The 15932-nt window shown below is 31.4% G+C and overlaps 1 protein-coding gene and 1 long non-coding RNA gene across 2 annotated transcripts in view; one reads left to right on the top strand and one right to left on the bottom strand.

Annotated features, from left to right (window-relative positions):
* Nucleotides 1-15932, bottom strand: part of LOC126886374 (uncharacterized) — an 82008-nt gene that overhangs the window by 50166 nt on the left and 15910 nt on the right. The window contains exon 2 of the mRNA XM_050653265.1: nt 1510-1656. The gene's annotated coding sequence lies outside the window, so the exon portion shown is untranslated. The remainder of the gene's footprint in view (nt 1-1509; nt 1657-15932) is intronic.
* On the top strand, nt 12550-14514 carry LOC126886375 (uncharacterized). Its single transcript, XR_007698582.1, has 2 exons — nt 12550-12924; nt 13306-14514. It is a non-coding gene; the product is annotated as an uncharacterized LOC126886375 (long non-coding RNA).

The following is a 15932-nucleotide window of genomic DNA, read 5'->3' on the forward strand; positions in this document are numbered from 1 at the left end:
CTGACTGGTTTGACCGCTAGTTGGAACAAACCTATCGTGATGTCAAACAAATTTTTATTGATGCTCCCAAAAGCTGCAATAGTGTAGCTGTTACAGCTACTTTCTTCAGACGACAGAACCGCTGTCACCTACCTAGCAAAGGAATCTATCATATATAATGGAGAACTGCAAGCAATCTTCAATGCCCTGAATCAATGTACCAGCAATGCTATACATACATTTTCTTATTATATCAGATTCTTTGAGTGTCTTAAATGGTGTCAAACAGTTTATCCTACTCATGTTAATTGAACACAGGTAAAAGAGATGCTACACAATGCCCAAACATATATGGCAAAAACATAACATTGTCAGGGGTACCATCTCATATTGGGATAATGTAATGAAGCGGCTGATAAAGCAGCAACAGAAACTGCAAATCACATGCCACTTCCTATAATCCAAAACATATCATTTTAAGAAAACAACAAACATTGATAAAAACTCACATGAACCCGATAAGAAAACTGGAGCCAAACGGAAGCAAAATAAAAAATTATCAAACCAGATGTTACTACTGCTTTACTACCACCTCCAGCTCAAAAACATGATCAAGTAGTCCTTAATAGACTGCATCTAGGTCATACAAAATATACACATGGATAAATCATTTCCAAGGACCTTCAGCCGTTTGCCACAACTGTCAAAAACCAATTTCAGTGCAACATATACAGTATACAGCAGTAGTCTCTCCAGTGTACTCAACAGCAATATCGACAGCGAAAATACTACAACACAAATTGAAAGAAGCTCACAAAATTCTCGATAGAAACTGGCTTATCGGAAACGTACTAAGAAGAAAAAAAGTTTTAAAAACATTGTGTTTAACTAATGGTACCAGCACAATAATAATTTAATTGGAAAAAATCAATTTTCGTTTTGTAACTTCAAAGGGTTGTAACTTTTTTATGTGCATCTGCATATTTGTAACTAAGGTAAGTTAGGTCTAATCGAACTATTTTTGGTGCCAGAATATCTGGTTTAATTTATGACGTGCTTTTTTGTTACACCCTGTATATCCGAAAAGACTATTAATTAAAAATAAAAATCGACATGTTTTGGATTTGTCTCCAAAATGAATTTATTCCATAAGTTTGCCCCTAACTGTATTTTCGAGAGATTAAAAATTATAAATTACATATGAATCTACGGTTTTAGTACTGTTATAGGAAGTTGAAGGATGAACTATGACACGGCCGAATAATGCGGACAACATGAACTGACAACAAAAAAAATATAAGTACACTAATACAGCGCATAACGCAAGAAGCAATAAATGAAATCATTATCATTACATGGGATTGAAATGTAAATGACTATTTTTACGCTACCGTGCAAGAAGCAAAATGCGCAAATGATTAAAAAGTCTTACCGATCTCCAACCTTTGCAATAATGGTACATTAAGACCAATGCATCAAATATTCTGTTAGTATTTTGTTATTAAGATTAAGCAATAAATGGGTACTTACTAAACACACTTTTTTTGAGCGAATCTGCCAAACGGCTTGCACTCTACGAACAACATATGAACTACTGTTAACTTCTTGTGTTCGCAGCCTCGAACGGATGAAGGCTCTCCGAATAGCGGTACCCGGTATCCATTGCTGTGCTGACACCTGAAAAATATCGGACACGTTACTTTACCGTACCATCAGTCATCAACCTATCTTTTACCCAGTGCCCAATATTCGATGGAAAAGGTCATGGTGATTGAAAGACGAGCATTGTTGGAATTCTTTTTTAATAAGGAGCTGGTGGACTAATTACGTTCTGAGAATGTGAATTAGAATGTGAATCGGTCATTCTTCGAAACTGACAATGTTTATGTTTTTTTTGTTATGTTTTGTGTATGCATGAGTTTTTTCAAACGTAAAGTACATATAGGCACATACATATACACGACTTTTTTCAATAATGCAAAAACAAATTGATTTTTCAAATATAGTTCAATACAAGTAATGAAGCTTAAAATAGGACAAAACCTGACAATTTTTACAGAATGGATCGATTTGCTTGAAAATTTGAGAATAAGTAGTGGATAATCCAAGGATCAAAATCTATATGGGGCCGAAGGGCGCTTTTACCATGGGAGTGGTTGCCACCCGATCTCGGGGGTGGAAATTTTTAATTTTATTTTGACTGCAAAAGTTGGTAAAAACGTTCATTCTAAGCAAAAAACGTCCCATACATTTTTTTGATAAAATTAATTGTTTTCGATTTATTCGCTATCGAATGTGTTAATTTTATATCATGTGTTGTTAATCAGTTTTCTGCTAATAACTCAAAAGCTTTTCGTTTCATCAAAACAACTTTACTTAACAAAAGTGTAAATCTTTTGAAAAAAATAAACAAAACCGATTTTATAATTTTCTTTAAGACCAATAGTAATTGAGCTATACTTTATTATATGTTAGCTCTTTTTCGTCAAATGCTAAATATTGTAGTTTCAAAGTAAAAAGACGGGAAAACTATGCATTTTTCGAGAATAACTTGTTTAAACTAATTTAAAACATTTAAAAATATCTATCTCCAGAAATAAAAAAATAGTCTAAATAGTCTAAATTAAGTGGCTTTTAATAAAAAGAATGTCAGTCCCTATTTTTTTCAGCTCAAAAATGATCGGAAACTTGCCCCTACTTACCACCCTAATTAAAATTAGTCAATTAGCTTTATTTGGTCTTGGTCTTCTTTATTTATGTATTATTAATAGATTGTAGAAGTTTGACCGGCTTAGAATGATTAGTTAAAAAAAAAATGGAGTTAAAAGCGAATAACGAATTTTTGTAGATTGGTAAAAAATGCCTTTTTCTTCAGAATAGAAAGATTAGCATCAGAGATAGGAAAAAATATTTAAATATAAAATTGTAGCTTATTTAATTTCCAAGAAATTCGTTGGCAAAAATTTTTTCTCCTAAAATCAATATATTTTTTTCAAAAAAAAGGAGAAATCCTATTGGAAGCATAATAATGTAAGTTAGCGGTGTTTTTAGTCATTGGCCTTATTCATTCTTCTTTATTTATCTACCTATGATTAATGCACTCCAGAAGTTTGACTGGCTTACAATGATTAGTTTTAAAAAACTGGAGTTAAAGCGAATAACGATATTTGTAGTTTGGTAAAAAATGCCATTTTCTTCAGAATAGAAAGATTAGCATCAGAGATACGAAATAGTTATTTATGATATAAATGTTAAAATTACACGTTTAAGGCACGCATATGAAAGTTTGAGTGCCTTAAAAATGTACTTTTTAACACGCATATCATACAATATTTTTTCTACAAACGTAATTACAGGACAAATATCTACAAAAACTTTTACTTGAACTTGACTGACATTCCATTTTTATATTTTTTTGACATTACATCAAAATTGCCTATACGCTCTGAGCTTCGCCGGTGTCGCTCCTAGCGGACTACTAATCAACTTTTACCGGTAATTTTTAAATTTATTATTTAATTGTTATCGCTTAATATTTACAACGCTAAAAAGTAATTAAATTGTAATACATTTTTTTAAGATTTTGCTAATCATTTTGACGTTCTATTGATGAAATATTATTTTCTTACTTCGGATACTTTCACAATTATCGTGTAGATGGCGCTATTAATTTATAATTACATATTACGGAACATTAAAAAAACGTAAATTCAGTATTTAAAACGTAAGTATATTTAAGGTAAAAATATATACCACAGCTTTGACCAACTAATATTTTTTATAATTAATGTTTTTAATTTTAATTTTAAATTAATCACTTTGACATTTATGTAAAATTTCCGGTAAACGTTTACAGACTTGTCACTACTGGCGCTCGCGAATTTAAAAATATCCCCTCTACGTACGAGCTCACAGCGTATACGGTCAATACGAACTGCAGTGCCTCAAAAATTTTAAAGCACTAGTGCCTTAAAGTAGCATTTTTAACGCTCGTATGGTGTGCTAAAAATTGCATTTTTAACACGGTTGTAGAAAAAAATATTTAAATATGAAATGGCAGGTTATTTAATTCTCAAGAACTTCGTTTGAAAAAAAATTTCTGCGGCAAAAATAGAGTGAGTCGCAAATGAGTAATAATATCGAAAAATATTGATTTTTTTCGATATAAAACTAACAATTTCGATAGCGAATATATCGAAAACTATTAATTTTATCAAGAAAATGTATAGAACATTTTTTACTTAAAATGAAAGTTTTATCAACTTCTGCGGTAAAAATATAATATAAAATTTCCACCCCCGAGATAGGGAGGCAACCACCCCCATGGTAAAAGCGCCTTTCGGCATCATAGATTTTGATGCTTGGACTATCCTTTACTTATTCTCAAATTTTCAAGCAAAGTAATCCATTCTGTAAAAATTGCGAGGTGAAAGGCTTCGGCTCCTAGAATAATAATATACACAAAAAATTCAATAAAACACATTATGAATTTTATAGTGTAGGTATCTATTTAAAAGGTATATTAAAACAAACTAAGGTAAAACCAAAATTTACAATAATTATTGTACTTTTAGCAAAAATTTCTCATAAAAACCGTAGATAATGTTTCTCAAAATTTTCTATTTAAAATATATGTGTTTCTCCAAAGATCTTTATCTCTGGTCATTTCTTTTGAGTCATGAATAGGTCTTTTGCATATTCCTGTAATTTTACCGAGCCATCTGGTTGGGGATCTTCCTCGTGATCTTCGACCTTCTACCTTTCTTTGAATAATGTCTTTAGTCTTTCCATGTTTTCTGTGTCTTCTCTCATTAAATGTTCAAATTATTTGAATTGTTGGAGATGGACTCTACTGGAGAGCCGTGATACATTGTGATTTAAGCTCATATAAAATTGAGTTATTTGTCTTGTGGTCGGTCCACGGAATTAGTAACGTCCTTCTTCACAGAACTTTTCAGTGGCATCTATCTTTCTTCTTTGCTCTTGTCTTGGGGTCCATGATTCACATCCGTATGTTAGCATTGGGAATATCAAGCAGTTGACCAACCTCATTTTTAGTATTCGTGGCATTTGAGAGTACTTCCATATTTTAGCCATTTTTCCTACGGCGACTTTTGCCAGATCACATCTACGTTTTACCTGTTCCTGCAGTGCTCCTGTGCTTGTGATCAATGATCCCAGACATAAGTATGAGCTCACAACCTCAAACCAGTCAATCGTGGCTATGTGTGGATGGTTGTTATGTAGTCTATACACTATCATGATCTTTGTCTTTTATATGTTTAATTGCAGATCAAGTATTTTACTTTCGTTTTTAACCGGTCGTATGAATGAATATTTGCAAGAAAACATTTGACTATTTGTCATCTGCAAAACGTAGATTGATTATATTTCGGCCATCATAACATGCTCCCCATATGTGTTAAATAATTGTGGAGATAGTATACATCCCTACCTGACACCTTGTTCAGTCATTTTCAGTCTCTCATTGATTATATGTAGCATTATATTGAGTGACACGTGAGATAACTGAGATGGTTCTATGTATAGTTGTCGCATTTATGGAAGCTGCCTTTTTATGTATTATTTTCATTGCAGATTTTGTCCAGTTTGTGGCTTGGAATGCTATGTTTTGTTGAAGAGGACATGAACCAATTTTGAGTTATAACTACTTGAGTTTATTGATGACCCGTCTTATTTCATTTTAGGGTATATGAGGTTCTTCTTCCATTCCTTCAGGGGTTTGGTGAACAAGGTTTTGTTTTTTACACTTGAAATTAAATCGTTGACAAAAGCAAAATTTGTTCTTATTTTTTTTCACTAACCCTAGTACAGCCATGGTTTTAACATTTCAAATGAATCATTGTGGGATAAAATATTTGTACATTTTTTCCTGCCTCTACCATATGAGTGCCTTTTTCGCGAGGAACAGCAGTTGGATGATAAATGTTGGATAATTTTTCTTAATTTGGTTTCTTCTTAAAGCCCTCTTGGTCGGAATATTAAATTTTCAATAATTTTGAAGAAATAAGCTGAAGTTATTGTTACATATGTAAGTTCGCGACGTCATTATTAGAAGCCATCAGAGCTCGACATAAATCTTAGTTAAATAATACCTTGTTCAGTTAATTGTTTTGACGTCATTGCAAAAGACTGTAGAAACGATTTTTGGACATTTTCGCCCTGTATATTTATTTTTACGTATTCAATATCTTCAACATCTAAGCTGAAGTATAGATTTGCTATATTGTCGACAAAATTACGTCGTCCATATAATGAAAGTTCAATAACACGTACCACATTCTTTATACGATAAAAATGAGTTCTCGGTTATTTAAATAGTTTCATTGTGTTTGTTAACATCACAAATGCATCATCTGGCTGAAGTACAACTAAGTAGCAATGGTGGTTCCTCGTTCCCACCAAAATTACAAATCCTAATTTGAATGTGTTTCTGTATTTACCACGATAGATCAATTAGTTTAAGATTTGGGTAATGTAACACCTTTAGGTCCATTATAGTTCAAAATAGTTAAAAATAATAATTAAGGAATTTACTATAGCGATAATGACAATATTATGCTAATTACAGAGGCACAAATGTTATGTCTGGTAGACTGTACAATGTACAGAGACATTGTTCTTCCCCTTGCAAAAAAGCATAAGAAGAAAATTGCATCTACACCATATGCGATCCACTGAAAATGATATAAAAGTTAGAGATAGAGTTCTCAGAATCTGATAATATAAGTAATCATTACATCGTTTTAAACAACGAAAAAAAAAATAAAAAGATGTCATCTAATATTTATGTTTTACATTTTTTATGTGCAGATTATCATTTTTAAACTTTGTTCTTCAACAGCTGTTAAAATAACGAATGCCATTAAAACTGTAATAATACCAGTTTCTAAGTGATAGTAAAAGCTGATATAAATATTAATTGACGAGTTAAATGATTATTGGGTGTAATAAAACATAACAAAGAGAAATTAAGGCGCTACTGAAGTAGAAATAATTTTTAATTATCTCAGACATAAGAACAACCGACCTACAAAAGTCAACTAGCTCGTTAAACATTTCTAATTTTTAGTTTTCTGATATTATCGAAAATTAAACTTTTTAGAGAAAGGACTGCCGATAAATATACAGAGAGAGTCTGTAATTTGGAATTAATTCAATATCTCAAATACTCATTGTTTTTTTGAAAAATGCTCAGACCCGTCGATTAGTATTTCAAATTGTCCTTTTTATCATAAAATAATAATGTATACAGGGTGTCCCAATTTAGAGATATGACGTCATCGTTGATTTTCTTAAATGGCAACACTGTCATTTTGATAGCTATTTTGATAGGGTGTGTAAAGTTATGCACAACTGCAAAATATCAAATTTTTTGCCTTTACCATTTACAAGATAATAGAAAATAACCAAGTTATGTCTATAATTTGGAATAAATTCAGTAATTAAAATACTAATTGTTTTTTTGAAGAATGCTCAGACCCGTCGATTAGTATTACAAATTGTCATTTTTGACATACAATAATAATGTATACAGGGTGTCCCAATTTAGAGATATGACGTCATCGTTGATTTTATTAAATAGCAACACTGTCATTTTGATAGCCATTTTGATAGGGTGGGTAAAGTTATACACAACTGCAAAATTTCAAATTTTTATTCCCTACCATTTACAAGATAATAAAAAGTAACAAAGTTATGAAAAACAAGTAGTCAATTAATAATTGAATTTAATTATTTCAATTAAGCAAATGCTCATAACGTTGCTCATAGACAATTGGACAATAATTGAGGGCAACATTATGAGTATTTGCTTAATTGAAATAATTAAATTCAATTATTATTTGATTACTTGTTTTTCATAACTTGTTATTTTTTATTATCTTGTAAATGGTAGGGAATAAAAATTTGAAATTTTGCAGTTTTGTATAACTTTACACCCCCTATCAAAATAGCTATCAAAATGACAGTGTTGCCATTTAAGAAAATCAACGATGACGTCATATCTCTAAATTTTGACACCCTGTATACATTATTATTGTATGTCAAAAAGCACAATTTGAAATACTAATCGACGGGTCTGAGTATTTTTCAAAAACACAATGAGTATTTGAGATATTGAATTTATTCTAAATTACAGACTCTCTGTATAAACGAAACGGAGGCATTATCAAGAACTACGACAACATATTTGAGAAACCCAGCGACATATCAATTTTTGATTAAAGAGGGACATTTTTTCGATATTTCGATTATTTTGCCTTCACCTCTAAGTCAGTCTAAGAGTCACCTCAACATATTTTAGTGGTAATGGGGCTCAAATAAGATACCGTTTGAAAACCCTTGTAATTCCCTATAAGACATGGATCCCGCGTACCAAAAAAAAGTTAATTAATAGCAAGCTGAAAATTTGTTAAAGCTTAACGGTGTCTAGTTGGACAAACTTTGATGTAAGGGAACACTGAAACAGGGGAAGTTTTAATTATGGAACGTGATTTTAATTATGCTGCGGAAGGTGTCATCCTGACAAGCTTATGATTGTGAAAACTAGCAGGTTGTTTTTAAGTTTACTCAATAGCAAATTTTAAATAATATACGAAAAAATGTTTGTCCGTCAAATATGTTGGGTACTTTAATAAGTCTGACACGTAGAACTTGTCAAATGACAGGAATTATGTTAGTGATAAATAGCAGTCTGATTTTTGCATGAGAGTTTAATGAAAGGGATGAAATAGTTTGCATGAAATATATGGGACGTTTTCGTAGTCTGACGTTCGAAACTTGTTAGTAAGACAGTAAGCCAACAACATAAGCTGCTTGTTCTGGATATCGAAATAAAAAGTAAAGTTAAACCAAAATATCGGAGAGGACCACAAAAAATCAAGTGGTGGATGCTAAAAGATGAGAAAAAAGGTCTATTCAGGAAAAGAATAGTAGATATGTTGGAATATAAAAGGAAGCCCTAATACAATTTGGAGAAAGATGGCCAGTTGTATTAGAGTGACTGCTATTGAAATACTTGGGAAAACGTCAGGAAAAAAGTTTGAGGATAAAGAGTCTTGGTGGTGGTCAAACGAAGTACAAGGAAAAATAAAAAAGAAGGGAAAATTATATAAAAAGTGGCAAGAAACCAGATCCGACACAGATCTTCAAAACTATATGGTCGCGAAAAAGAAAGCGAAAGTATCAGTAGCAAAAGCTAAACCAGAAGCGTATCCAAATCTATACGATCAACTTGATACCAGGGAAGGCGAAACGAAGATATAATATAAAATAGCCAAACAAAGAGCAAAGAAAGCAAAAGATTTTAATCATATTAGATGTATCCAAGATGAAAATAATAAAATACTAGATCACGACAGGGATGTCAGAAAGAGATGGAGAAAGTACTTTGACAGCTTATTAAATGAAGAATTTGACAGACAGCCAGCCTGTAGAGTCAACGGAGACAGTAGCAGCAATGGTCACCAAAATAACCAACGAGGAAGTGGCTCAAGCGCTTCAAAAAATAAAGAAAGGAAAAGCTGTAGGACCAGATGATATTCCTGGGGAAGTATGGAGAGCATTGGGAGAGACAGGAACAAGGTGGCTAGCAGGTTTATTTAATAGAATTATGGAAGTTGGACAAATGCCAGACGAATGGAGAAGCAGTATACTATACTACCTGTCTACAAAAACAAGGGAGATATACAACAATGAACAAACTACAGGGCTATAAAATTGTTTAGCCACACCATGAAAATATGGGAAAGAGTAATTGATAGACGGATACGTGAAGAGACCGAAATATCCGAGAATAAATTTTGCTTTATGCAGGACAGATCAACAACAGATGCAATTTTCATTATAAGGCAGTTGATGGAAAAATACAGGAGTAAAGAAACAAACGCTCATATGGTATTCATTGATCTTAAGAAAGCATATGATATAGTTCCTCGAGAGATTCTGTGGTGGGTACTCAATAAGAAAGGAGTCCCTGGTGAATTGTGAGGGATATGTATGAGGGAGTAACGAGTAGTGTTAGGACAGGTGTGGGAGAGACTGATAAATTTCATGTGAAAGTAGGATTGCACCAAGACTCGGTGCTTAGTCCGTATTTATTCTCATTAGTTTTGGACCAGATAACAGCGAAACTACAGGGTAACATTTCATGGTGCTTAATGTATGCTGATGACGTCGTGTTAGTAGGAAATAGTGAAAGAGACTTAAAACGAAAACTGGAACAGTGGAGAAAAGCTCTCGAGGAAAAAGGTTTAAAATTTAGTAGGACAAAGACAGAGTATTTGGAATGCTCATTTAAAGATGGAGTTACTACAAATAAAATGGTATCTTTAGATGGTGAACTGATTGTAAAAAGCAATAGTTTTAAGTACCTGGGATCGGTATTACAGAGTAATGGAGAAATAGATGGAGATGCATGCAGTAGAATTAGAGCTGGATGGATTAAGTGGAAGGAAGCCAGTGGTGTGAAGTGTGACAGGAAAATTTCAATGAAGTTGAAGGGAAAATTCTATAAATCAGCCATAGGGCCGGCTATGATGTACGGAACTGAATGTTGGGCAGTGAAAAAAAAAGAGGAACAACGAATGCATGTGGCAGAAATAAGAATGCTTAGATGGATGAATGGAGTGACAAAAAATGATAAAATTAAAAATTAAAAATGAGTATATTAGGGAAAGTCTAGGTGTGGCACCAATTAATGCCAAAATGAGAGAGCATAGGTTGAGATGGTTTGGTCATGTTCAACGTCGAGACGTTGAACATGACCAAACCATCACCAAACCATCACCCAATACGAAAAATTGCTGAAGTGCAGATTCCTGGAAGGAGTAGGAAAGGAAGACCAAAGAAGACCTGGGGAGGGAGACGATTAGGCAGGACATGTTGGTAAAGGGGATTAATATTGATATGACCTAAGATAGAATTGTGTGGAGAAATGCAATTAGGGAAGCCGACCCCGCATAGGGATAAGGCAAATAGAATGATGATGATGACGTTCGAAACCTGTAACCTGTTACACAATTGATATATCCATCTTTTGATTTTTCAAATACACAGAATTTAAAACAATAAAGTAAATAATGACATACAGTGACAGATAGTACTAACAGCGGCTACTTGATTTTAAATTTTTTAGTGGGAATATAAATAGGTATAGTATTTTTACTACAAAAGCGATATTACGTAGATCAAAATTTTTGACGTAAGAGAACTGTCAAAACATTAGAATGTGACTTTTCATTATTGCCCTCTGTTATTGCCATGTTTATTGTAAATTGAGAAGCTAGACATCATTACTTGTCAGATATATTTTTCTCTGTTATTGTTTATTGAACAAATAATATCCATAATTCTTTATTTTAATTATTGATGTCAGTTGGATTTCTATACTTGCCGAGATATATTATTTAACAACAATATTATCCTAATGTATAATCAATAAAATAGACAATTTAACTATGTGTTCACAGGTACATTGTTATTTTTATTTATATTACTAACTTAATATAAAAAATACTAGATCTAAATATAGTTATTGAAATAAAAATACTTTTTATTCGTATATTTTATATTTAGTTCGTATTAAATACTACTCAGAACATCCATCTGTCGTTTTTAGCTTTAAAATATATTATTAAATGATCTCTTTTATTGATTATATAGGGCTTTTCATCGATTGTCATTTGTTTCGAGCTCCTGTCATGTGTCACATATTATTAATATATCTACGCCATACGTCTTTGATTTGTATTATTATATATATCAATAACGTATGACGTAGATATATTAATATTATGTGACACATGATAGAAGCTCGAAACAAATTACTGTGAATGAAAAGCCCTATACACTAAGTATAATATTGTTGTTTTTTTACCTACTACAAAAACACCCTCATTTTAATTTAAGATTTTTGACCTCAGAACACCACAGCATTACCAAAAACTTAGAATAGTAAATAAGTGTGAATAATTTTCCAAATGTTTAGGTATTATTTAAGAATACACTACTCACTACTAAATTGGATTTTTAAAATGAAGAAAATAATCACATTTTTAAAATTTCTTTTTTCACTTTTTAGTATACCTATGTAAAACGTGATACGTTGTTTAGTCCATAATATTATGAAAGATATCACAGAAATGTAAACGTTTAAAAATATTTCAAAAGTTAAATAATGAGGTACTGTCAATAAATCAATAACTTTTATTATGTGATATTCCATCTAAATTTAAGTTTTATTTCATAAAAAAACCAGTGTGACATATAAAACTCACAACATAACATAATTGACCGCAACCAGCAGCACAGCATTTTCGTTTGAATGTATCAGTAGCGTAGGAATGTGTAAAATATTTAACTAAAATTATTATTTTTTGGGATATTGAACTTAAATAATTGGTTTAGAAAATTTATATTATTGATAATAATAAATATTTTTGGTCATTTAATTAATATAATTCTTACGTTTTTCTTATTAAAATACCATGTGGACGCTTATACAAGATCGGGCAGTTCCGTGTTGGTGTGGTATTTTAGCTAGGGAGAGATTAAATATCCAGCACGCAACCGCGCTGTTGCCAGATTTACATATTTTCTATTAGCGGGAATTTTAAAATCTCGAATGCGAGTTGGTTTAAAATTTGACAGTTGTGTTTTCTCGAATCGGAATCTTAACCTTACTTTTGTGATTATTTATTTACAAATATGTAAATAAATTCAAACAAGTATTGTATGTACCTACTGTGTTATAATTTAAAACTCTTAATTATGTTAGTCTTTAAAAAAAATGAAGCCCACAAAAATACACTTGTTTACAGTGCAAATGATTTTTTAATGGAAATAGGGATTTAGGATTTCATTTGCAGGAAAAACATGGGCAACCTACCCAGTTCGTAAAATTGCAATTCAAAAACTCTTTAGGTAAGTATGGGTAACTTTCGCATTATTATTTATTTTTTAAGTATTAAGGTTGATGTTGATATCAAAAAGTTAGATTTCAAAGGTAGTTTTATGTAGGTAGATACTAGATAGAGGCCATTCCACGAACATACATCTGTTCCAGACCATCGCGACAACGAATATTTTAGTGTGCAACATAAGAAGTACTAAACTAAATTGCAAATTCCATTCTTGTTTATTGGAATAATTTCTAGAGCCATTTACTTTCATACTTCTTATGTTGCACATTAAAATATTCGTTGTTGCGATGGTCTGGAACAGACATATATTTGTGGAATGGCCCATACAAGTAAGCTATGAGTAGTATAACTTCCCATGTAGTCACCTGTTATGTTTTTGTAGATTTTACTGTCTGGATGGCACAGGAAGAGACACAAAATAATATTCAGTACTGCAGTCACAGGAGTACATAGAGTACGTAGAGATATAAGAAAACAGCTGTTCAACATCACCTGACACCGTTTAGTTTTTAGAAAATGAAAAGTCTTTAGGTTGAATGCGATCTGCAGTATCTTGCATTGCTACATAATGAATGTGTTTATATATGGTATTTTTTATTGAATAATCTATACAGGAACAACTAAATGAATGTATACATATATTGCAGACATTGCATTTAGTTTTTTAGAGCAGCAAGTTTTTTTGTGTTTCAACAAGGTATTCAGTTTTTTTTTTCTTTTAGTATATACACATTATTATCTTGTAAAATAGCAAGCTAATACAGTTCGGTATCTAGACGTTATGGAGCATTCAACAGGTTTACCTTTTTTAAGCTTTATAACCCTTTCAACAGTTTTATTCCTTAAAAACAATAACAACTGATTTTCAATGGTCATATTATTGGTATTTTAATTCCATAATCCTTCCTATAACAATAGGTGCATTGTTGGAAGTTATTACAGTAGTTCTGCTGGAAATACTTACCAAAATTGTATGTATCTGCATCATTTAGAATTTTACCCAAACACCTATTAATACTCTATCTGAATCTAACATGTATTGCAGCTCTTTCAATGTCTTGTATACATAGGATTTTTTCAGAATCAGATATTTCATTAAGATTTACTTGCCATGCCTTGTCTATGTACCAGGGACATAACAGTCTATTAGGAACAGAACCCATTACATTCAGGCATTGTAAAAAGTGTTAGTTATGTCTGATATGAAAACATTTGACTATATAATACCAGCACACTCATGTATTTTTTCAAAAAAAGTTGGTAAATAAAAGTATTTTTTATGAGCCCATGAGTTCCATTAGTTGCGATAAGCGATTTACCAAACTTAATTAATATTTCCTTTTGCACAGTATTCATGGAAACACATAAGACAAAAATCATTATTGTTTAATTCGGGAGGATTATCAATAATTGAATCGTTTATTTCAGAAAGGGGTCAAGTCACAAGTATCCACTTTTGAGAAAATAAAGTTTACACACTGTTTACATTCAACAAACAATCACATTATATAAAATAAAAATTCTACCTAGCAACCTGGAGTATTTGTTAAAAAATGTTGTATTTTTTAAAAATGTATCTTGTTAAATTGTTTAAGAAAAAAAATTAATTTTTTGCACTCATTTTGTCAAGATTTGTCACTTGACCTCTTTCTGAAATAAACGATTCAATTAGTATGCCCTGTTGTTTGTAAAATAATATTGGACATAACCCGGTCTGTAAGCATTCACTTACCCACAAATGAACACTGGTTGCGTTATCTTTGTGCCTACATCCATCTTTCAAATCAACGTCATAGGAGTGTTTAATGTTCGTGTTATCTTTTCTTGTAAGTAAATCAACTCTCAATAATATTTAAAAAATGGATTAGTGGTAACATTTTTATTTTAAATTATATTGTGTATATGTAAATATTTTACTTACATTTTTGAATATGCCCATAATGTGTTTTAAAATATGTTACTTTTATGTATTGTAATATTCCTGCACAACAATCAGTTTAAATATTTTTAGATATTAGTATTTGATTAGTACACGAAATGCAGAGATGTTCTCTCTTCTATCTTAAGAGCTGATTTAATCTCTACTTGTATCTGTAAAGTTTATCATTTTTCCCATAGACAATTTCAACACTTCCGGTTCCTCAGCGTCTATATCCAAACCTGTTACGATGACATAATCATATTTCTCTTCTCTTTCTCTAGGTAATCTAGTCTAGTAATTAATTCTCGAACTGTCTTGTTTGTATTAAATATCTTAATTATGTACTTATTTTATTTTTATAATGAAAATTAATAAATCAACCATATGCGGCACAGGATACAAATGTTTTCGGAAATATATCTATAAAAATTTAATTACCTCTTTTGTATACGACATATCGATACATTTTTGGCAAAGTAGCGTAAGTGACATTTTTGAAAATCATGTTTTTCCCATTAAACTAACGCTATTATTGTTCAGAAGGTACTGCCAAAGTGTAGTAAGCCTATACATATATATTATGTTTAAAGTAATTCTAGGCTTACTACACTTTGGTAGTAACTTCTAAACAATAATAGTGTTAGTTTAATGGAAAAACATGTTTTTCCCCAAAAATGTCACTTACGTTACTTTGCCAAAAATATATCGATATAATATAATAAGTAAAAACTATTTTTATAGCTAGGAATTACTTTATTGAACAGTCTTAACCTTCGGATGACCAAGCGGGGGAAATTGTGACCCCAGCTTATGTTTTTCTTTAATAAATTCAAAAGTATTTTCAATTTTTAACTCATTATTTTTTTATTTGACTTTAATATCATTCTAGATATCCTCATATTTTGAAATAAAAAGAATTCCCTATATTTTACGAATAAAAAATATATTCTGAAGTTGATGTTTAGTAAAATAGCGTCTATTATGTGTAATTCCAAGTAGTGTTACGCTAATGACGTCGACTTTGCAAAGTAACAAGGCACTTACTCAACATACACACTACACATGACACTAATACTCATGTTGTGACT

This window comes from Diabrotica virgifera, chromosome 1, assembly GCF_917563875.1.
Source record: "Diabrotica virgifera virgifera chromosome 1, PGI_DIABVI_V3a".
Lineage (NCBI taxonomy): Eukaryota > Metazoa > Arthropoda > Insecta > Coleoptera > Chrysomelidae > Diabrotica > Diabrotica virgifera.